General features: G+C 37.3%; 1 protein-coding gene and 1 pseudogene across 2 annotated transcripts in view; one reads left to right on the forward strand and one right to left on the reverse strand.

Moving 5' to 3' along the window:
* Positions 1–15,706: 15,706 nt before the first annotated feature.
* Positions 15,707–15,934, reverse strand: LOC101132013 (large ribosomal subunit protein eL38-like; annotated as a pseudogene).
* A 1,574-nt stretch (positions 15,935–17,508) lies between these two features.
* Positions 17,509–24,896, forward strand: part of AGTR1 (angiotensin II receptor type 1) — a 44,940-nt gene continuing 37,552 nt past the window's right edge. The window contains exon 1 of one of the 2 annotated variants that reach the window (XM_004037815.4): positions 17,509–17,858. The gene's annotated coding sequence lies outside the window, so the exon portion shown is untranslated. The remainder of the gene's footprint in view (positions 17,859–24,896) is intronic. The other variant, XM_004037814.3, reaches the window with a different exon arrangement.

Raw genomic sequence — 24,896 nt, forward strand, 5'->3', positions numbered from 1 at the left:
TGAAAAGAATAGTATTTTGTGACATGTAAAAAGTATATGATATTGAAATTTCAGTGTCCACAAATTAAGTTTTTTTGGAACACTGCCCTACCTATTTACTTGTCTACAGCTGTTTCTGTACTACAGAAGCAGAGTTGCCTAGTTGCACTCTAGTTGCTGTACAGACAGGATAGCCTTAAACATTTACTACCTGGTCTTTTACAGATTAAGTTTGCCACTGTAAACTTAAACTCCCTCCAGCCAAGGTTTCAGGATGCATTTCCTGGAAAAGTTCCTACTTCTCTGATAAGTCCTCCCTGAGATGTTGTAAAGATTAAATAATCTAACATATACAAAGTACCTAAGACAGTATTGTCCCAAAGCTTATGTTTGAATCCATATTAGCTCTTTTGTCTGTTGACTCCTTCTCCTCTTCCTATGTCTGTGTTCCCCCAAAGGTTCCATTTCATTTTTTTGTTCTTTCTTCATTCCTTACACTCTTCTTATTAACCTTATTTCCTCCCGTAACCTCAAGCATCATCTCCATGCTGATGAATTCCACAGCTACATATTCAACCAGATTTTGCCTTACCTGGATGTCTTTTTGAGAAAACAAACTAAGTGCATTCAAATTTAAACCCATCCTTCCCCGTAAAATTTCCTTCTCAAAAAACAATCCCTGTTCTCAATTTTTAGTACTGCTATCCTCCCAAACTCTTAACGCAAAGACCTCTTCCTTTCTGTCTCTTTTTCACCCTCCACATCCAACCAGTCCATGAATCCTTTCTACCACATTTTAGAAGCTTGTCCCAACATCCACAAATTCACCACTTTAAGTTTACTTCATTTTGCTTCTGGAATGGCTAACTCATCTATCTGCCAATAGTCTGGTCCTACTTGTATCTATCCTCTACATTTTCAATAGAATTGCCTTTCATCTTCCTATATAACAAACGGGATCACAGGACTCAATGCTTAATCATCTCTGTGACTCACACTGCCCACAGAAAGAATATAATCCAAACACTTGAGCCTAGCCTTTCACAATGCATTCATTCATTCAACAAATATTTATTATTTACTACATGCCAAGCTCTATGCCAGACTGTGGATAGGGCAGTGAACAAAATCAGCATGGTATCTGCTTACAGGGAGATTCCAATCCTGCAGAAGAGACCAATATTAAACAAAGAATCATTGCATTTTCCATCTACCCATATGGAAAAAGGTATACTTTTATAGTGTCATCTGCATGTGCAGTGACCTCTGTCTAGAATACCCTAACCTTCAAAGCAAGACTCAAATATTTACTCCTCTGGTATGGAAACCTTTCCCAACTTGTGGCTGTCAGAGTTAATTCTGGCCTTCTTTGTATTCCGTAAGAATATCTTAATTATTTAAACACAGTATTATACATTCTTACTGCTCTTACTTCACTGGGTTGTGAACTTCTTATACTCACAGACCATGTCTTATTGATGTCCCATGTTAACTCAGTAATCATTATAGTTTATTTAATTAATGAATTATGTCTCTTCTGTGATTAAAGGCCAAAAACCAGGTTAGATCTATGCTGTAATTAATAAAAAGCAATATTTGATAAAATAATAAAAAATACTTAAAGAGATAATATACGTTGCTCATAGATGAATAATAAAAAGTAGTACTTTTTAAATTTTTAAGTAATTAATTTTAATAACATGACTTTTACACTTATTTCATTCAGAAAAAGCCAAATGATTTCCCAAAAAAGGCATATTAGCTGTTAATGTTTAATTTTTATCCACTAATTTTGTTTCTTATTTTAGTATGTTCAAAGTATATTTTAGTGAACTATAAATCTCTTCGCTAAGAAATATTAGAGAACATTATCCTCACAATAAGATATTTGTTTTGTATAAATAATACGTTTACATTTTGTAGATATTCAAGTCACAGACAATGCAGAAATAGAGAATGATGAATGGGCTGCCGAGTCAAGAAAATAATTGTAATAATAAGTAGCCTAATTTATAAGATGTGCCAAAGGGGAGATCCAGGAAATTACCAAGCAGTTAACATCAATACTAAGAAAGAAAAAGAACAAATAATAATAGAATTGATCAGGAAGTACTTAGGCAAGAACAATTTAATGAGCAACTAGCAGCATGAGTTCATGTAGAAAGATTACGGAATACAAACCAGACAGAAAGTGTGAGAACAAGCAGAGTCAGCCCAAGGAACCTGAATTTGTCTATTTTAAATTATATCGATAGCCATGTGAAAAAGCGTCATAAATTAAAATAATCCTGTGAGGTTCATTTATATAAAATTAACTTTTGGCTCATATACTACAAAAGACATTATTTTATTTAAAAACCTTCCTATTCAGAAGATACCTTCCAATCCAATGATGCCTCCGCCACTGGACTCTGAGTGGTGCGTATGAGTGCAACTGATAGTACTTAAATTATCTTAGCCCACCTCCCAAAAAATAGTTGCATAAATCTTGCTAATATGTGCTTTTCAAGCCAGCCAGATACGGCGGTCTTTGTGAGTGCCTCCAGCATGAAACCTAGTATAAATGAAGGCCTAAAAAGATGACAGCTATTAGCAATCCAGGGGCTATAGGTGGTGCAGCAAGTTTTACTTTTCTAAAGATAATTTGATTATGTGTAAGAACTCAAAGCAAAGTCTTTAAAAGTATTTGGACTACAAAGTGAAGTTAAAGATTGTCTAAATGGGCCAGAGGAAGCTTCACTCATTAAGGGCTGTCTCTAACATAATGGAGCTCAGGTCACCTATAAGCATCTCCCCTCTAGAAAGACATGCCTATCACTTACTTATGAGAGAGGAACCTTCTGCTTGGATCAGGAATCATGCAGCTCAATCAGCAGAGGCAGGAGTGTGCCTTGGCCAACAGGGGCATTCTCAAGGTGGCCAGGTGCCAAAGAAGTGTTGGCCAAGTGGACAGTCTGCTATCATGACCTCTATAGTGGGTAAAGGACAGCCAGCATAGTTGTGTGACTAATTTGTTTGACAGTAAAGAAGGGGCCACCCCCCAAAACTGAAGCAAAATAAGAAATATGGTGGAAAATATTTGGGTTTTATTGTAATGACACCATGGAAATATAATTACAATTGGGACAGCCTGCCCTCCTTATTGTTCCTCAGTCAGTTAAACTCAAACACAATTTTTCAAATGCCACCCATTTTTCTAAAATGTTTAATTTCAAGGTCTGTTGATTCTTTACATGGGCCAAAATATATACTCTTTATCATCTTAAATATCTCCCTTTTTCTTCTCTGATACTTCATTATTCAGCACCTTCATTTATTATATAAAGCTTTCTTCTCTTAAAGTTAAATATTTAACTAATTGATACAACTCTTAGGTACATTAGTTCCTTTATACAGAGTATGATATATGTATTTGATGGTTATCAACAATGATGTTCATAAATTTAAAATGCATATAAAAACTGCCCTGTTGAGAATTTTATTTTGTAATGCTTTTCCTATCATCTATCAACATTTTTATTGGTGAATATAGTAACCTCGCTTTTTTTAGAAAGTGAAATTAATTTAATACAAAAGTGATACATCTTTATTTACTATATCTGCCTTCATCTCTAATGTTAAAAATAGCTTTTTTCTGTTAGTTTTCTCCTCTTTCCTCATGAACATCTATGTAATTTTTAAAATTTTTAACTCATAGTTAAAGCAAAACATAATTTAGAATAATACATTTTACCCTTTTAGATTATTCTAATCCTCTACAAATTTTATCACATTTACCAGCTTTTGGATAATATTTAAAATAGCCTTCTGCCCTAATAAGTTTACAGAATCTTGCTAACGTTCATTCTCTATTTCTATAAATAAAGGTAATAAGAAATAGTAGAAATCTTGTCTGATTAATGATCTGTGAAGTTTATAACTTAGTTTTTTAAGAGGTTATATCTGTAATAGGTAGAAAATAAGAGGGATAAAGTAGTTGTTTACTCACTTACATGTTCATTTCTAACAGTTTATTATATAGACAATTGAAATAAATCACTCGAGAAGTAGGCTTTCATTATAATACACAGAACTGTAAAACACAGTTATACTAGTGAGGCTATAAACATTATAAACATGCCCTAGTAAAGAATGTTCAACAATACTGTTTATTTTGTTTGTTGGTTGGTTTGTTTTTGTCGTATTCATCTCTTTCTCTATATCCTTGTAAAACTACTTAAAGCAGGGATATAAATTTTGATAAAGTGTATTGAGTAAGATAGATTCCTATCATATCAAAAGGATTTCTTAGTGACAGTTCTATTTGCTTTACCTCATTTAATCCTCATTCACATTGAGTTAGGTGCTATTACTATCCACATTTTACTGATGATTAAACTGAAGCACAGAGATGTTAGTTCACACAACTAGAAAACAGGATATTGGAAATCTCTTATTTTAAGTGCCAGGAGATATCTAGATGTAAAGATATTTTCGTATCTTGGACAATTTTCATATCTTGACCAAGCTCCATTGATGCCTCTTGAGAGAAAGGAAAAAGGACCCTAGGTCTCTGAACTCCTTGTTAACATTTCTTCCCATAAAATCACGCTGCATTTTTATTTTCAAAAACAAGACATAAGTTCAAAGGAGAAAGTAGTGACTTCTGGCAGATGTGATCAGGAAAATTAGGAAACTGGCATTTGATCTGAGTCTTTGAGGATAGGGAAGTTTTTCAAACAGCGAAGGCTGGAAGATAATCTAAACAATGGGTCAGCCTGGGCAAAAGGATGAAAGCAAAAAATTGAAGAGATGTGAAAGGTATCTCTGAGAGAATTTAGTAATATGGGTAAAAATTTTAAAAGCAGGGAAGAGTGATGGAAATTGGAATCAAAAATAAAGCTCTCCTTGTAAATTTAAAATTCATAAAGCTTAATGATATTCTTAGAAAAAAATTTAAAAAAAGGAAATACAGAAAATGTTCTTTTTTCATCATAAATAATATAAGCAGACATTTGCATGAGTTCCTATTTATAATCTCCCATGACCGTGTAATGAATTAATTTGTAAGCTACATAGTAGCTTATAATACAATATTACATACAATAATATAATATGATCAGTCTAACCCTCTGCTTTCTCTGAGACAAAAAAAAAAAGGCCATAAAACACACAGTGATAGGCTAGGTTAACTTTGCTGTCTGCCACAGTATCCATCTCAAAAGCCTGGCTCAATTCTCTCAGCATCTCTTGACTATGATGGACTCCACTTAGAAAGAAACCTGAACATGATGAATATTTACATATGTATATAACACCCTTTCTCACGTTAAATACCAGCTGAAATTTTATGAAATGACATAAAATTTGGGAGAACCAGTTGCATACTCAAAACCAGAGGAATGCCCTAAAATACAGATACAGGCACACTTACAAGGTTGAAGCCATTGGGCCTTCAAGTTTAGTGTCAGCAAAAGCTGTCAATGAAAATTCCCCTCAATGGTCCTTGCTTTCCAAACAGATCCTGTCTTAAGCTCCCTGCCCTCTTGTTCATTCTGCTTATTTTTTATAGTGATATAATTGTTAGATAAAATTTAGACAATATAACCAAGCAGAAAAAGAAAATGTAATTTCAAATTACCTATAATCCCTATATTCAGAAATAACCACTGTAAGGATTTTAGGAAATATATATCCAATCCTTTTCTATGTGTATGTGTGTTTGTGATGTTTTACATAATTTAGATAACAGTTTACATATTGTTCTATAAACTGATTTTCACTAATTATCATATCATGAACACTTCCCATATAATTAAATATCTGTTGCATTACTTTTAATGTTTAAGTTCTATTCTAGATGTATCATAACCAACCCTGTACTTGAGAGATATTAAGTTTGTTTCCAATTATGTGCTATTATACATAGCAATGTAAATAACATCCTTGTATATAAATCTTTGCTCATATCCATTATTACTATTTAGAATAAGTTCCCGGTTGATGAGGATATGTAACAATCCTACAAATACACACACACATATATGTGTGTGGGGGTATACGTGTGTATATATACACACACGTATATCCATATATATACATATATATATGTGTCTGTGTGTATGTGTGTGCATGAGAGTATGAACTTCCCCACATTCTCCACATTCAGCAAAAACTGAATTCTGGTATGATCATCTTTTCTTTTTAATCTTTGTCAATTTTATAGATGCATAATTGTACCTTGTTACTTTAAATTACTTTTTCATTATTAAAAAGAGTAAACTTTTTTCATGTTTATTATACACTGCATTTCTTTTGCAGGTCCTGTCGAGTTTTTTCTCCAGAATGATATTTTGAGTTGGGCCTTTGGTAGGTGATCTAGAATCTGATACCAGCCAAGCCCTGGCCTCAGCAGAAGTGGGGTTCTGGGGTACTGTCTTTGCTCATCTAGCATTTCAACAGCCTGGCTTCCCTTGAGCTGTGTGTTCACACTTCCAGCTACACGGTGACAGCACCACCCAATCCTGCCTCACGTGGCACATAAAGAGAGGAGAGAGAGAAAGAAAAAGGCTGTACTTGAGTCCATACCATCAGGACTGCAATTATATCAAAATTTCAATATTTTGATACCAGAAACAAATTAATCAGAAAGATATCAAGATGTTTTATCCCTTTTTAAAAAGTAGCAAAAAGCCAGTATATTCCTATTCTGGCTGCAAAATTGCCTGCTTCTCAATGAAACCGGCTAGTATCCATTAAGCACTTACTATGTGCCAGACAGTGTCTGAAGCTTTCATATATACTCTTTTCCTTAGCCCTGACAAATGTTCAGGGAACATTATTGCCCTTTATATTAAAATCCATATCAGAGGGGTAACTTCTCTAAGTGTACCGGGTGAACAATAGCAAAGTTGAACTTCAAATCCCTGCCTCCAGTCACAATTCTAAGGCACACCCTTTTGTGTAGGACCAACGTGTAACCACAGTAGAAAAGCCCAGGGTTTAAAACATACCATTACTCAACCAATTCATTACAATAGTAATGATACCATCGTTTTCTTCTCATCTGCTTGTTTCTGATGATATAATATCTCTGAGATCAAACCCCACCCTTTCAAGAAGTTTTACCAACACAGTTGACTCTCTAAGAAATTTACAGTCTTAAAAACTATACTGTGGTAATTTTTTTTTTTTTTATGAGTTGAGATGGAGTCTCACTCTGTCACCCAGGCTGGAGTGCAGTGGCACGATTTTGGCTCACTGCAACCTCTGCCTCTCAGGTTCAAGTGATTCTCCTGCCTCAGCCTCCTGAGTAGCTGAGACTACAGGTGTGCACCACCAAGCCCAGCTAATTTTTTTTTATTTTAGTAGAGACAGACTTTCACCGTGTTGGTCAAGATGGTCTTGATCTCCTCACCTCGTGATCCGCCTGCCTCAGCCTTCCAAAGTGCTGGGATCACAGGCATGAGGCACCATGCCTGGCCTACTATGGTTATTTCTAAAACCAAGCTGGAATTTAGTACAGAAGTGACTATGGTTAGTGATTTTCAGCAGTAAATAGATTCAAAAATATAAAGATCCCCTGAGTCTTAATACTCAGAGGAGCATTTTCTATTTTCAATCACAGATTCTAGATTTTGGTTGTCACTCACTTCTGGCTTTTCTACAAAGGACTTGTGATAAATGGTTCCAAATATCTGTGACGGTATGAGGTAAGTCTCACAGAGTCCAATTTCAAAACTGATCAGAGAAACAAATGAATGCCTAGGACAAGCTTTACACCATATAGGAGAGTTGGATGTTCTGAGTCTCCTCTCAGTGCAGACCAGCAGTGACTTTTATCTCCGTTCCCTCATCATTTAGCATAGCACGAAATACAGAGAAGATCAGTAAACATCTGCTAAGTAAATAACCCAGGTGAGAAAATGGAAAACTTTATACACAGGAAGATGTTACATAAAACAAAAAGAAACAGTACCACTGTGGGTTCTTGACTGCTAGCAGGCATGTTACGAAGGGGGATGTCACATCCAAGAAAGTGTTGTCTATTTAAAATGGAATACTCCAAGGCTTGGACATCAATGCTGAAAGGTGAGAAAAATGCCCAGAATCCTGTAAAAAGTTCATACAATCTCGCTGTAGCTTCATCCTTTCTCTATTTCCTGATTCCATCATGCCCTCTCTTCATTGTCAAGCTTCTTGGAAGGTTCATTCCTGCAGCCACCCCTGCCTCCTTGTCAGTTCCCTACCACGCCACTCATCTCCTGATTCCAGTGCTCTTTCCCTTATCAGGAGACTTTCACATCGAATTCCTGGTTACCCTGGTCTTGAATATAAATGCAAATCTTTAAAAGCCATCAAAACCTGTGTATATCTTTTCTAGCCATTTAAACTAAAAACCAAGCATTCTCACCAAGAAAAAAATCAACAACAAAGTAAATACCTTGAAGCTCTCCAAAGGAGGCCCATCTCTCTTCCAATTATAATGGCTAGTGTGACATCTGTGTAAGGTTCTTCAGTAGATGAAGCCGATCAGCTGCCTCCTACAAGCTCGATGAACCCCCACCCCAAACCCCCAGTTATTTTTGTAAGTTCTCTGTATTCTGTCTTGACACTGTCTCTCGTCCTAATTTCACTGGTGTGGGTTTTTGTGTGTGTGTTAACCCTAGCCTAGTCCACTGTTACCCCTATTTCTAACATCTCCACACTCTAATGCACCTTACACATCACGCCTCTCCTCATTCATAAGCCTCAGCCATTCCTCAAGAACCAAATTAAGTTCAAACCTCTCTACAAACTTCTGAGCTCCACATTCATGATAATCCATCTTTTTAGCTCTTTCTACCACTCCCTCTTATAGCAAATATATGGCCTTTTATGCCAGCGAAACTGGACTCTTGTCTCTGCCTCTTACAAATCATGTAACCTTGGGTAACTTGCTTAATTTCTGTACCTTACCTTCCTCATCTGTAAAATCTGTAACTTTTATATACAGATTTGCTATAATGATTAATTAGGTTAATAGATATGAAGGGCTTGATAAGATGCCTGATGTATATAGCAAGCATCCAGTAAATAATAACTCATTATTAATTATGTACTCAAGAAAAATTCAGTAACAATCTGTTCCCACACAAATGACACTTCGTTGCCATGGTACTTTTACATGGCTGTTTCCTTGTTCCTAGTTCAAATAATGCTATCTATTCTTCAGGACCCATTTCAAACAACATTTCCCCCAAGATAGAGTTCACATATGAACTAAAAGTCAGTCTTACATCGGAGCAATTTGTTTGCATTTGTGGGGACTCTTTTTTTTTCTTCTTCTTCTTTAAAAAAAGAACAGCTTCATTGAAATATATTCCACATGCCATAAAAGTCACTCATTTTATGTGTACAAACCAATGATTTTTAGTAAATTTATAGAGTTGTACAGCCATCATATATGTATGTACATAAATACATAGTTATTTTCTTACGCCCTATTTAACTTACTCTCCCAGTTCTAAAATGTACTTACCTAATTTTTTTTATACTTTAAGTTTTAGGGTACATGTGCACAATGTGCAGGTTAATTACATATGTATATATGTGCCATGCTGGTGTGCTGCACCCATTAACTCGTCATCTAGCATTAGGTATATCTCCTAAAGCTATCCCTTCCCCCTTCCCCCACCCCACAACAGTCCCCAGAGTGTGATGTTCCCCTCCTGTGTCCATGTGTTCTCATTGTTCAATTCCCACCTATGAGTGAGAATATGCGGTGTTTGGTTTTTTGTTTTTGCAATAGTTTACTGAGAATGATGATTTCCAGTTTCATCCATGTCCCTACAAAGGACATGAACTCATCATTTTTATGGCTGCATAGTATTCCATCGTGTATATGTGCCACATTTTCTTAATCCAGTCTATCATTGTTGGACATTTGGCTTGGTTCCAAGTCTTTGCTATTGTGAATAGTGCCGCAAGAAACATACGTGTGCATGTGTCTTTATAGCAGCATGATTTATAGTCCTTTGGGTATATACCCAGTAATGGGATGGCTGGGTCAAATGGTATTTCTAGTTCTAGATCCCTGAGGAATCACCACACTGACTTCCACAAGGGTTGAATTAGTTTACAGTCCCACCAACAGTGTAAAAGTGTTCCTATTTCTCCACATCCTCTCCAGCACCTGTTGTTTCCTGACTTTTTAATGATTGCCATTCTAACTGGTGTGAGATGGTATCTCATTGTGGTTTTGATTTGCATTTCTCTGATGGCCAGTGATGGTGAGCATTTTTTCATGTGTTTTTTGGCTGCATAAATGTCTTCTTTTGAGAAGTGTCTGTTCATGTCCTTTGCCCACTTGTTGATGGGGTTGTTTGTTTTTTTTCTTGTAAATTTGTTTGAGTTCATTGTAGATTCTGGATATTAGCCCTTTGTCAGATGAGCAGGTTGCGAAAATTTTCTCCCATTTTGTAGGTTGCCTGTTCACTCTGATGGTAGTTTCTTTTGCTGTGCAGAAGCTCTTTAGTTTAATTAGATCCCATTTGTCAATTTTGGCTTTTGTTGCCATTGCTTTAGTGCTTTTGATGTTTTAGACGTGAAGTCCTTGCCCATGCCTATGTCCTGAATGGTAATGCCTAGGTATTCTTCTAGGGTTTTTATGGTTTTAGGTCTAACGTTTAAGTCTTTAATCCACCTGGAATTGATTTTTGTATAAGGTGTAAGGAAGGGATCCAGTTTCAGCTTTCTACATATGGCTAGCCAGTTTTCCCAGCACCATTTATTAAATAGGGAATCCTTTCCCCATTGCTTGTTTTTCTCAGGTTTGTCAAAGATCAAATAGTTGTAGATATGCGACATTATTTCTGAGGGCTCTGTTCTGTTCATTTGATCTGTATCTCTGTTTTGGTACCAGTACCATGCTGTTGTGGTTACTGTAGCCTTGTAGTATAGTTTGAAGTCAGGTAGCATGATGCCTCCAGCTTTGTTCTTTTGGCTTAGGATTGTCTTGGCGATGTGGGCTCCTTTTTGGTTCCATATGAACTTTAAAGTAGTTTTTTCCAATTCTGTGAAGAAAGTCATTGGTAGCTTGATGGGGATGGCATTGAGTCTATAAATTACCTTGGGCAGTATGGCCATTTTCATGATATTGATTCTTCCTACCCATGAGCATGGAATGTTCTTCCATTTGTTTGTATCCTCTTTTATTTCATTGAGAGGTGGTTTGTAGTTCTTCTTGAAGAGGTCCTTCACATCCCTTGTAAGTTGGATTCCTAGGTATTTTATTCTCTTTGAAGCAATTGTGAATGGAAGTTCACTCATGATTTGGCTCTCTGTTTGTCTGTTATTGGTGTATAAGAATGCTTGTGATTTTTGTACATGATTTTGTATCCTGAGACTTTGCTGAAGTTGCTTATCAGCTTAAGGAGATTTTGGGCTGAGACAATGGGGTTTTCTAGATATACAATCATGTCATCTGCAAACAGGGACAATTTGACTTCCTCTTTTCCTAATTGAATACCCTTTATTTCCTTCTCCTGCCTAATTGCCCTGGCCAGAACTTCCAACACTATGTTGAATAGGAGTGGTGAGAGAGGGCATCCGTCTTGTGCCAGTTTTCAAAGGGAATGCTTCCAGTTTTTGCCCATTCAGTATGATATTGGCTGTCGGTTTGTCATAGATAGCTCTTATTATTTTGAGATACGTCCCATCAATACCTAATTTATTGAGAGTTTTTAGCATGAAGAGTTGTTGAATTTTGTCAAAGGCCTTTTCTGCATCTATTGAGATAATCATGTGGTTTTTGTCTTTGGTTCTGTTTATATGCTGGACTACATTTATTGATTTGTGTATATTGAATCAGCCTTGCATCCCAGGGATGAAGCCCACTTGATCATGGTGGATAAGCTTTTTGATGTGCTGCTGGATTCGGTTTGCCAGTATTTTATTGAGGATTTTTGCATCAATGTTCATCAAGGATATTGGTCTAAAATTCTCTTTTTTGGTTGAGTCTCTGCCCGGCTTTGGTATTAGGATGATGCTGGCCTCATAAAATGAGTTACAGAGGATTCCCTCTTTTTCTATTGATTGGAGTAGTTTCAGAAGGAATGGTACCAGTTCCTCCTTGTCCCTCTGGTTGAATTCGGCTGTGAATCCATCTGGTCCTGGACTCTTTTTGGTTGGTAAGCTATTGATTATTGTCACAATTTCAGAGCCTGTTATTGGTCTATTCAGAGAGTCAACTTCTTCCTGGTTTAGTGTTGGGAGGGTGTATGTGTTGAGGAATTTATCCATTTCTTCTAGATTTTCTAGTTTATTTGCATAGAGGTGTTTGTAGTATTCTCTGATGGTAGTTTGTATTTCTGTAGGATCGGTGGTGATATCCCCTTTATCATTTTTTATTGCATCTATTTGATTCTTCTCTCTTTCCTTCTTTATTAGTCTTGCTAGCAGTCTATCAATTTTGTTGATCCTTTCAAAAAGCAGCTCCTGGATTCATTAATTTTTTGAAGGGCTTTTTGTGTCTCTATTTCCTTCAGTTCTGCTCTGATTTTACTTATTTCTTGCCTTCTGCTAGCTTTTGAATGTGTTTGCTCTTGCTTTTCTAGTTCTTTTAATTGTGATGTTAGGGTGTCAATTTTGGATCTTTCCTGCTTTCTCTTGTGGGCATTTAGTGCTATAAATTTCCCTCTACACACTGCTTTGAATGTGTCCCAGAGATTCTGGTATGTTGTGTCTTTGTTCTCATTGGTTTCAAAGAACTTCTTAACCCAGGAATACAGTGAACTGATAAGACAGAGCCCTGTCGCAGAGGCACAATCCAGTGGAGAAGGGAATGCTAACCCTCCTGGGTCACCATACTCAGGACTCAGGAACCATGTCTTCCTCAGGTTTGCATTCTGAGAAAGTTCTCCTGCAGAAACCTATGCTTACTACATGCTTGATTATATTTAAGTAAATTTGCCATTTTTAATTTAATGAAAATTCAAAACATGTAAGTCATTTCAACATATGGTATGTTGCTAAATAAAAACCTTTATTTTAAAAATAAGTTTTAATTAATAATAATTTATATTACTTTCCCGATCCACAATGTGTTCTAGCACAGAGGTGTTAGCCATTGCATGAAAGATAGGAACTGAGCCCCTCTTCTCTCTTCAGAAACTTGGAAGCAAGAAACAAAAGTCAGACATTCATGTCTTTACTCATCTACACAAATTTCATATTTTACCTTTTTAAAATAGCTTTATTTATATATACTCTACATACTATACAGTTCACCCATTTAAAGAATTAAATTAAGTTTATCCTAAAGCTGCTTCCTTACGTATTTTAAATTTGGCCTAAAAGTTTCTCACTATGTAGTGAACTGTAACCTAACCGGATGCTGAAAAGACTGAAACCTACTCTTGTGCCAATCACAGAGTTTCAGCATATCTAAGGTGGTCAGTTGTTCAAACTGTGTTCAAATAAGGCAAATGCCAAATTATAACCAATTCTATTTCTGTACCTCATTTTTGTCTTCTGTACATCACTTTCCTTTTTCTGCCCATAAATCTTTTTCAACCACGAGGCAGTGCTGGAGTCTCTCTGAACCTATTGCAGTTCAGTGGCTGCCCGATTTGCACATCATTCTTTGCTCAATTAAGCACTGTTAAATTTAATTTGACTAGGTTTGTCTTTTAACAAAGATGTACAGTTCAATGTTTTTTGTATGTTTTCAAACATACAAAAGTTGTGTAATGATCACCATAATCAAATGTACAATTTTTTATCACCTTCCAATTAGCAGACACTACCATTCCCTCCTACCCCTCCATTCTCAGCCTAGGCAATCAAAATTCTCTACAGTTATGTCACTCCTGAATATTTCATATAAATGAAATCATATAATATGTCTTCTTGTGTGACTGGCTTCTTTCAATTAGCACAAGGTTTTCAAGGCACTTCCACGTGTAACATGTACTTTATTCCCTTTTATTGCCAAACAATATCCTATGGTATGGAGATATCACATTTTATCTATTCATCAGTTGAGAGATATTTGACTTATTTCTGCTTTGGGGCTATTATGAATAATGCTGCTATGAATTTTCACGTCTACATTTTCGTGTGGACGTATGTTTTCATTTCTAATGAGTATATACCTAGGAATGGAATCGCTGAGCCATATGGTAACTCTATGCTTAACATTTTGAAGAATTGCCACTGTTTTCCAAAATGGCTGCACTATTTTATATTCCCACCAACAATGTACGAGGGATCCAATTTCTCCACATTCTGGACAACACTTGTTACTATCTGACTTTTTGATTATAGCTATCCTAGTAGGCCTAAAATCATACCTAGTTGTTCCTTTGAGTTGCATTTTCCTGCTGGCTAATAATGTTAAGTTTTTTTATGTGTTTGTCTACCTTCTTTAGAGAAATGCATATTAAGATCCTTTGCCCATTTTTAATGGTGTTTTTATTATCTTTGTGTGTGCTTTATTATCTTTATATGTTCTGTACACAAGTCCTTATCAGGTATATAATTTGCAAATATCTTTGCACATTCTTGGCTTTTTCTTTTCACTTTCTTGATACCCTTGGAAGTACAGATGCTGTTAATATTGATGAAATCAAATTAATTTACCTACTTTTTCTTGTATTTCTTATGCTTTTGGAGTTGTATCTAAGATGGCTTTGCATAACCCAAGGTAACAAAGGTTTACTCCTACGTTTTCTATTTAGAGTTTTATAATTTTTCTCTTAAGCTTGGGTCTATGATCCATTTTGACTTAATTTTTACATGTGGTATTATAAGGAGTCCAACTTCATTCTTCTGCATGCAGATATCCAATTATTCCAGTACCATTTGTAATAAAGATTACTCATTCTGCATTTTTTCAACCCTTTTCAAAATCTAGTGTCTCATAAATGTAAGGGTTTAGTTTGTGGACACAATTCTGTTCCATTGATCTTTCTATCTATTGCTATGCCAGTACCACATTGTCTTGTTTATTGTAATTTTGCAGTAAATTTTGAAATTGGTAAGTTTGTTCTTTTTCGGAATTGTCTTGACTATTCTGGGCCCCTCGCACTGCCACATGTTTTTAGGATAACTCCATTCATTTCTGCAATAAAAGCTTGCTGGGTTTTGATAGAGATTTTGTTTAACCTGTAGATCATTTGAAGATTAATGCCATTTAACGATATTAAATCTTCCAATCCAAGAACATGGAATGTCATTCCATTTATTTAGGTCTACCTTATTTCAACAAATTTTTTTTGTTTGTTTTCAGAGTACAAGTTTTAGATCCTTTTGTTTAATTTATTTCTTAGGGTTTTTTTTGTTTTGTTTTGTTTTGTTTGTTTGTTTGTTTGTTTGTTTTGAGATGGAGTCTCACTCTGTCACCCAGGCTGGAGTGCAGTGGCACAATCTCAGCTCACAGCAACCTCCGCCTCCTGGGTTCAAGCGATTCTTCTGCCTCAGCCTCCTCCTCCTGAGTAGCTGGAACTACAGGCATGCACCACCATGCCTGGCTATTTTTTTTTTTTTTTTTTTTTTTTTTTGCATTTTTAGTAGAGACAGGGTTTCACGATGTTGGCCAGCCTGGTCTCGAATCCCTGACCTCGTGATTCACCCACCTCGGCCTCCAAAAGTGCTGAGATTACAGGAGTGAGCCACTACACCAGGCCATTTCTTAGTATTTTTACTCTTTTGATCTATAGTAAGTAAAATTGTTTTTATCTTTGAATTTTTAAATTTTTAACACAGTTCAAATCAGTGTGTCTGATTTCATCTCCTTCTCTAACAAACCAGGGTGCCAGAACTGCTTCAGTTTCTCTGCCTTCTCTTTGTCTATGATGACTAATGTATGAAGGTATCTGCTGCATCAAACTTTAAACTTCACATTATCCTTATTTCTCTTGACCTTGACAGATCTGGCATCTTTTCACCTGGCTGTAAGCAGAAAGTCCTTGATCTCCTTAACTTTTTGAGGCATGGCAGCATGTGAGGCAGGGAGAGGACACAGACCCACACAGCAAGTGGTGAGAAGCCAACAGTGGAATTGTTTTCTTAATTCCATTTGTTGATTGTTTATTGCTAGTGTATAGAAATACAACTGATTTTTGTATATTGATCTTGTATTCTAAAAACTTGCTCAACTTGTTTCTTAGTTCTAATAGTTAATTAATTGATTCCTTAGGGCTTTTTAATACAAGATCATGTCATCTACAAATAGAAATTGTTTTACTTTCTTTCTAATCTGGATGCCATTTATCTTTTTTTCTTGTCCAATTGCCCTCACTAGAACCTTTAGTACAAAGTTAAATAGAAATGGGAAGACTAGACATTTTGTCTTGTTCCTGATCTTAGACATAAAAACGTTGTCTTCCGTTATTATGTGTGATATTAGTTACGTTTTTCATAAATAAACTTTATAGTTTGAGGAAGTTTCTATTCCTAGTTTGTTGAGTGTTAGCATGAAAAAGTGTTAAATTTTGTCCAATAGTTTTTAAAAAATTTTTTAGACCATCATGTAGGCTTTGCCCATTTTTTACTTCTTTAATTTTATTTTTATTGATACACAATAGATGTACACTTTTTAGGTACATGCAATAATTTAATGCCCCTCACTATAAATTCGGAGCTGCCTCCTCGCCGATGATTCCAGCGCCTGACAGCCAGGACCCCAGGCAGCAGCAAGTGACAGGACTTTTTAGGTACATGCAATAATTTAATGCATTCATATAAAGATCAAATCAGTGCAATTGGCATATCCATCACCTTAAATATTTGTCTTTTCTTCATGCTAGAAACATTCAAATTATTTTCTCCTGGCTACTCTGAAATATACAATAGATTACTGTAAACTACAGTCACCCTACTCACCTATCAAACATTAATTGATTTTTGGTAAACTAATCTAATCTTGCTTTTTGGCATCAACCTCACTTGACCATGGTGTATAGTCCCTTTCATATGTTATTGGATTCAATTTGCCTGCATTTTGTTGAGAATTTTTATCTATACTCTTAAGAAATATTGATCTGTAGTCCCGTGATGTCTTTATCCGGTTTTGTTATCAGGGTGATACTGGCCTCATAGCATGAGTTGGGAGATCATCCTTACTCTTCTATATTTTGGAAGAGTTTGTGAATAATTGATATTATTTCTTCTTTAAATATTTATTGGGTTTTTAAATACATTTTTTAAAATGCAACTTGGGTAGCATGTCCAATAGGAACAAATGAGTGTCCACCCTTGAATTTCATAACCCTGGAATTAATCCATGTAATCTATGATCCACAACTGTATTACCAAAGTTCGAGTTACTCATAGGAAAGAGAAAGAAGTTCTCTAATTCGTCCTTAAAAGTTTTCCAAGTTCAGAAAAAAAAAAATGTTGAAGAACACGAATCTCCGCAGGAAATGATACTCTTGTACCCCCAGCTCGCTCTCCCTCACGACCCCTCGCTAGGCGGGGTTCGGGGCCAGGTGAACGCTGATCTGATACTTGACACGGGGCGACTGTGGCATCATCCTTGCTGCCGTCAGTATCCCGAGAGGGAGGAGGTTGGGCCGGGAGGGTCTCCCGGGGCGGGGCGGAGGAGGAGGGAATGCAAAACAGAGCCTCGTCCCCGGAACCCAAGAAGCAGCAACGCCCCTCACTATAAATTCGGAGCTGCCTCCTCGCCGATGATTCCAGCCCCTGACAGCCAGGACCCCAGGCAGCAGCGAGTGACAGGACGTCTGGACCGGCGCGCCGCCAGCAGCTCTGCCGGGCCGCGGCGGTGATCGATGGGGAGCGGCTGGAGCGGACCCAGCGAGTGAGAGCGCACAGCCGGGACGCCGAGGCGGCGGGCGGGAGACCCGCACCAGCGCAACCGGCCCTCGGCGGGACGTGACGCAGCGCCCGGGGAGCGGGTGAGTCCGCGCGGACCGCCAGGCATGCTTGGGGGACTTCAAGGGTGGGGTGCTAAGTTTCATGTCACGGTGTCCTAACTGCTGGCTCTATACTGGGAAGCTCTCGGGGACCAAGGAAAGAGCGACCATAGTTCTAGTCAGCGCCTGCCCCTGGAGCTGGCCACACTTTCCCAAATCAGGTGAGGGGCTTGTGGAACGGGAGGGAACAAGGTAGGTTTGTTTGCCACGTGCCTCGAAATTCTCAATCCATTTTAACCAAACTCTCCCGAGTGCAAGGAAGAACTCTACAGAAATAAGATGCAATTCAATAAACTTTCTTCCTGAGGCTTTTAGTGAACTCTTGTATTTTAGCCATCATCTGAGCGGGAAGCCGGTATGACTCTGCAAGGCGTTCGTTTAAAAGTTGTGCTACTTTTGAGGTGAAGTTAAGAGTGTCTCCATCCACGCCCTCTGCTTCCCAGACAATGTCCCTGCACTGCTCACGTCCCTTTAGCTCTCTCCCTGCAAACCATAGCGGTGGGTCCTAGACACGGGACATCGTTCCAGCCTGGGCCAAACTCTCCCACCCTCAGGGTTCCCAGATGTCCTTTGAATAATCAAACTGAGGAAGGAGAAGCAAGATGTCTCCACACCCCAATCCCTACAGCCTTAGCCAATGCATGTGTGTAACTGAGACAGAATTTTAGCAAAGGTCTTCTGCTTCCAGGACTAAACAGAGCCTCTGGCAGGCCACTGCCCGACACCCAACTCCATCCTCCAATTTTCTTAAATGTCCAGGTAAACATCTCCGTAGTGCCAGCCTGCTATAGTCTCCCGAAGACTTCAGCAATTCTTCCCCAAAGCGCCTCCTTCTGCACCGTTTTTTTTGGGCAACCATTTGTGACCTGGCTATTGAGTCCACCTGGGCCTCTTCTCTTTGTTTGCTGACAGCCTCGTTAAGTATTAAAAACCTACTCCCCCCACTCAGGAGCCCTCTTTTAATGAAAGTTTGGGTACTGGGATCAAATTTGGGACTTGGCTACATTTATTTCCTGTGTCATTCTGAGAAGAGAAAGTAATAGTAAGAGGCAAGAAATTTGGCACCCTATTGATCTATTTTATTACTTTGTTGAGCAACTTGTGCTTCCCGCTGAAGATGCTGCGTCCCAACATGATTCTCCTATTATTAGTTACCACCTGAGGGTTTTGGAGCTCCAGGTGTTTATTTCACATAGCATTTGCTTTAACCCCCTTATAAGTCTTCTCTAAGGAAGAAACTGCCATACTTCCCTTGTCTTCTCTGGTGTTTCCCTAGCTATAAAGGCCCCACCTGCATAACCTGTCCTCAGGCTGTGATGTATTCCCGGGTGCCCTGGTACCTTCTCCTTCCTCTCTACCACCCTTCCTGACAGTGCAGGGGCAGGAAAGCATGGGGGAAGGGAAATGGAGACTCCCACTTAACTTGCTGTGTGATAGTAAGAGCATTATTTCACAACTCTGAACCTCAAGTCTCTGCCCATAAGGTTCCCTCCAGTGATATAATTCCTTCATTTCTTTTGTTTTTTTGGTTATTGCTTTAAAATAAAAGTCTAAGCTTAAGGCTAGGTTATAGAAACTGCCCATCATAATTTCTAGGTCTCAACATTTGCTTAAGTTTTGTGATTCTTAGTTTCAAGTCTGTTACCCACTCTCTCCCCGCCACCTTTTTTTTCCCCTGACTTCATTGTCCTTTGTTCCCATCCTGAGGCCTTGATTTCTGGTTCTGCTCTTCTTTGACCTTAAACTGAATCAACTCTTCCATCATCCAACTCAGAAGAAAATTGGTTTTCTTCCACCGGTTCCACTGATGCCAGTGGAAGACTTGTCTTCCTTGCGATTTGCAAAATGTCTTTCAGTCACAGGTGCTGCGGCAATGCTGCTGTCCCACAGCATGCTAAGCTTCAGTCTTTCTCTTATCCTGGGTCAGTATTCAGAAAAGGGCAGATTTGTGGGTTGTTCAGGTTTCTCACTTTTCTTTTTCTTCTTTCTAGTTTGGGGTCAGAGTTGTGTGAGTATTTGTGTTTATAATTTTGTTTTGGCTTTTTGTTCCTGCTGCTACTTACGACTGCTGTTATTACTTCAATTATGACTAATTAATACTAATGACTAATTTTCCCCTATGCTAGAGGGAAAATAAGGAAGAAAAGTTTACTCTGCTACTTACCGAAAGCCCAGGTAAAATGCTTAGCTGAGAAGGAATTTAAAACTCATAGTTTAAATGCATGATGCATGTCTGCTGTCATTTTAATCTGTGCTGCCACAGTGTCCTTTCAAGCAGATAACTGAGAGTTGCTGTATTTTGCTTTCGAATTTGTTACAGGGACAAAAATAGTGACCCCTCACATTTAGGTGTTTTGGCTGCTTAATGCGAGCTCCTGCCCTCTAGCCGCATGCTTATTAGTTTACCTAGCCCTTTTTCTGCTCAGTCATGACTGGAGAATGCCAAAGAGTCTCCCAAGTAGGCTACCAAATTAAGAATTGTGTTTAGACGTTTGAAGTCAGTCCAAGTGTTGTAAAGATTAAAACGTTGTGTTGAAGATATGCTGTGTCAATAAACAAATATGGAGCCAGAACAACAAAATGTGACCAAGCGTCCAAGCCTAGCTTAGGAACACTTTTCTCCCATGTTATCTAGCAAACTGACAAATCAGCTTTCCAACACGTGATGATTGCAAAATGCTATTATTTTTCTTCAAAATTCTCCTAATGTTTCTTTTTCAAAATTGCCTAAGATCATTGGATTATGTGGTTTGTGTTTCTTTTCACTGTAGGTGCTTGTTAAAGCAGTATACTCAATCTCTGATAAGCAACAGTAAATTTGATCGATTTGTATCCTAAATTTAGCTATCACTTTACATTTTGTTTTATTCATAATATGAACTTTAGCTTCTAAAAATCAACTTTTTAATAGCTTAATATATAAAGCCATCTTAAATCAAGGAATATCTATAGGGACTTAAGGTAATATTCAACTAAATTGGCAAGTGACTACCATTATCCTATTAAAGCTCTAAAATACAATATTTCAATCACAGAAAAAAAAATCTTATAATTTAAAGAACTATAAATTGCCAGATGTTTCCCTAGTTATTACGTTAGTGACAAATTAGACAACTGGAAATAGAAAACAGAGTATATGTTTAGAACAGTCATAAAAGGACTAGTGACTATTGCTGCTAGCTGTGGTTGTATTAACATTAAAATATTTGCTATGGGATTTTTCTTCTTATCAAAGCAGATGCTCAGATGAGGAAAAACTTTCTTGCATATGAAAATCAAAATTGTCTTCCAAAATATTTAAGTAATAAAAAATTCATTACGTAGTATAGATGCTGTATGATTACATTATTCTTATAGTTAATTTAGAAGGGTTTGAATTTGTTTTTGTTTTGTTTATGTTTGTTTCTTCGATAGGTGCATTCTCTAACTGTCTTAAGCAGAAACAAATGTCTAGAATCTCTCAGTGATTATCAGTCTCCTTCCTATTACCAAGAATCTTTTTATTGTGTTGTTAATCTCACATGTAATTTTTTTTAACATTTAAAAGTTTGGAAAATGGGTAAAAAATGAGTGTGCCTTGTTTCCTATTATTACAATGTGCCTTCCTATTTCAAGTCCCAATTCTAGATTTTCTTAAAACTTAAAATCATAGAATTAATAATCTTTCAGTTTAAGTCAACTTTTATGTGATTTCTTGTCCCCTTATACACACATAGATGCCTTCGTCTTCACCAAATAATGTAGAAATTTTATTTAGTTCGATGGATTTAAGTACTCTGTATGCTTAACTACAAAATAAGAATATTGAGAAATACACATATGATTGTGTACCTTTTTTTTTTTTTTTTTTTTTTTTGAGACAGAGTCTTGCTCTGTTGCCCAGGCTGGCGTGCAGTGGCATGATCTCGGCTCACTGCAACCTCTGCCTCCCAGGTTCAAATGATTTTCCTGCCTCAGCCTCCGTAGTAGCTGGGATTACAGGTGCATGCCGCCACGCCCAGCTAATTTTTGTATTTTTAGTAGAGAAGAGGTTCACCATGTTGGCCAGGCTGGTCTCAAACTTCTGACCTCAAGTGATCTCCCTGCCTCGGCCTCCCAAAGTGCTGGGATTACAGACATGAGCCACCTCACCTGGCCTGATTTTGTACTTTTAAAGAGAATTTGTTGTTGCTAATTTGCTAAGTTTATTTAGATATTTTCTCATTCTATATTAGTCAAAGCTCCTCTTATCTACTTTGGAATATGAAGAATTATGTCTATAAAATATATCAACAACAGCTGCAGATACTTACAGAGGAAATACTGTGGATCTGAGTGATATTAGGCCCTGAGGACAGAAGCCAAAGTATAAAAATGGTCTTTGCCATAGAGAGATAGTAGTCAAGCTAAGCACATATTTTGGCATGGGTCTCTAATAGTCTAATGCTAGTAGGGTGGGAAGCCATTTAAAAATGGCACCTCCTTCTGTCCTGCCTTTCAGACCAGATGGAATGTCTAAAGTGGTCACACTGTTTGGTTCTGGCCACTTCTGTAATAACCACTGCTCCTTTCCCCTCCTCGTGAGATTATAACTCCTTTGACAGAGTGGACGGCACCTAACGCATCCTTGTTTTCTTTTACTAAATGTTCCACGGAGTCGCTTGCCTGTTTGTTGCTTATTTGTTTGTTTTTGGCTAAAACTACAGAAAATGTTAAATACATTTTCAGACCTTTATATTTTAAAAAAGAAATGTTAAGAAATAAATAATTTTTCTAATCTCATTTAGATACACTGTCCTATTACACACAATGACAAATTTGATGCTTTTGTCTTGCTAATTGAAGAGCTAAGCATGAATACAGTTTTTCAGTCTACAGCAGCAATGACAAGGGTAAAGTGGAGAAAAGAGTAAGGAAAGAAAAAATTAAAAAGAATAAAAGGTTGAAATATCAAATCGGTGGTTCTTAAGATGACAGAGGCAGGTGAGACAAGAATACTGGAATCACCCAGGGGGCATATGAAATCTGTACATTTCATCCACACCTTCTTTTCTCCCCCTGTCCTCATTCCCCCTGTTGAGACACATTGTATTACAAATTAGGAGGAAACCATCTAAAATTATCTCACATATCCCAGTTCCCATATTAGCATCATGAGTATCACCTGAGAGTTTGTTGGAACTGCAGAATCTCAGACCCTGTCCAGACCCATTGATTGCATAAGAATCTGCATTTTAGCAAGATCCTCAGGTGATTCAAATGCACATTAAGGGAAAAGAAACACAGTGTGTACCGTACCTGTGGCTTGTTTAGAATAATTATGAAGAGGTGTTTTCTTGGCTCTTAACTAACATTTTTAATAAAGCTAATATTTATTGAGTACATAAATGTGCCAAACACAATGTTCAGTCTTTCTTTAAATTTTTTTAATTTAATCCTCACAACAACCCTGTGAGATAGTTTCTGTTTTATCCTTATTTTATAGATTGGGATACCAAGTAATAATGAGATAAGTAGTTTACCCAAAAGCTGTAACTGATACAGTCGAGATGTAAACATAAGAATTCTAATTTCACTGCCTGTTCTCTTAGCTGTTACCTACAGTGTCTGCTCTATACTGGGCTACCTACTTTTTAAGGCCAACTAATTATTTGAAAATTTATTTAAAGTTTTAATTTGAGATCAAAATCTGTTTCCCTCATAAATTTTTTTTTAAAAAAAGCAAACAAGATCTATTCCATTTTGGTCTAATGTTTTCCTGTCACCTTACCTTTAAGTGCAATAATGGGAAATTCTAGAAATTCCTTCTTTAACTGTTTGAAAAAATACCAAAACTATGACAGCCTGTCCAAATCCACTAAAATATATTTTATATGCATGCTTTTTGTATATCAATTATACTTCAATAAAGCTTTTTAAAAAAATAGTAGATGACATACTTTTAAAAATTAACTTTTGAGCCCAGGTGTGGTGGCTCACACCTGTAATCCCAGCACTTTGGGAGGCCAAGGAGGGAGGATCACTTGAGGCCAGGAGTTTGAGACCAGCTGAGGCAACAAACTGAGACCCCCATCTCTACAAAAAATAAAAAATTACCGGAGCATGGTGGCGCACACCATGTAGTAGTTGGGACCTATAGTCCCAACTACTCAGGAGGCTGAGTTGGGAGGATTGCTTGAGTCTGGGAGGTGAAGGCTGCAGTGAGCCATGATCACACCATTGCACTCCAGCCTGAGCAACAGAGAAAGACCCTGTCTAGAATAATAATAATAATAATAATAATAACTTTTGATATCTCTATTTTTTCCCATAAAAATCCAAAATTTTCTCTTTACTTTTTGGTGCTCTCAAGCTATAAAGTAAATTCTCCCTTGGATTGAACAAGTTATTTTCTGTTTTCTACATACACATAGACTGTTCAGCATTCCAACTCAAATTACATATTACTTTTTCAGCTTTTAATATAAATGCTTATTTACTACAAGCATGGTTTACAAAAATGTAGTAAAATATAGTTACTAACCAGTCAGTGCTCAAGCCAGTGACTCCCCAAATGATTCAGTCCCTGAACTATTTCACCCAGTGCAGGTAGATTCTCTGACAGCCATCAGTTGGATCTGTCCAGATATCTCCTGTTTTGACAGGGGCTTATTGATGTTGGTCAAAAGACAGGTGTGTATGGGTTCCCTGGGATCACGTTTGAGGGGAAACCTGTGCCAACAGGACTGAGCAGCCACTTTTTCAATGGTATTGAGAAAATTTGTAGGAGATAAAATTTCACCAGCTCCTTGAATCTAGAACTGTAGATATTCAGGTAGCACTGACATTACAACATCTAATTTGTAAGTTATGGGTTAGGGCAAAATCAATCCAGGGCTGCCATCAGGACAAGTAGTGGAAGTTTGAAAGAAGGAGAAATACCCAAAAGATATCTTACACATAGCAGGCAGAGTTTCTTAGTACTAATAAAAAATAAAGTACCAGTGATCACCCTCTATAGCCCCTAAGAGTCCCCTGGTTTCACTAAGCCCCAATATTTGT

This window comes from Gorilla gorilla, chromosome 2 (genome assembly GCF_029281585.2).
Source record: "Gorilla gorilla gorilla isolate KB3781 chromosome 2, NHGRI_mGorGor1-v2.1_pri, whole genome shotgun sequence".
Classification (NCBI taxonomy): domain Eukaryota; kingdom Metazoa; phylum Chordata; class Mammalia; order Primates; family Hominidae; genus Gorilla; species Gorilla gorilla.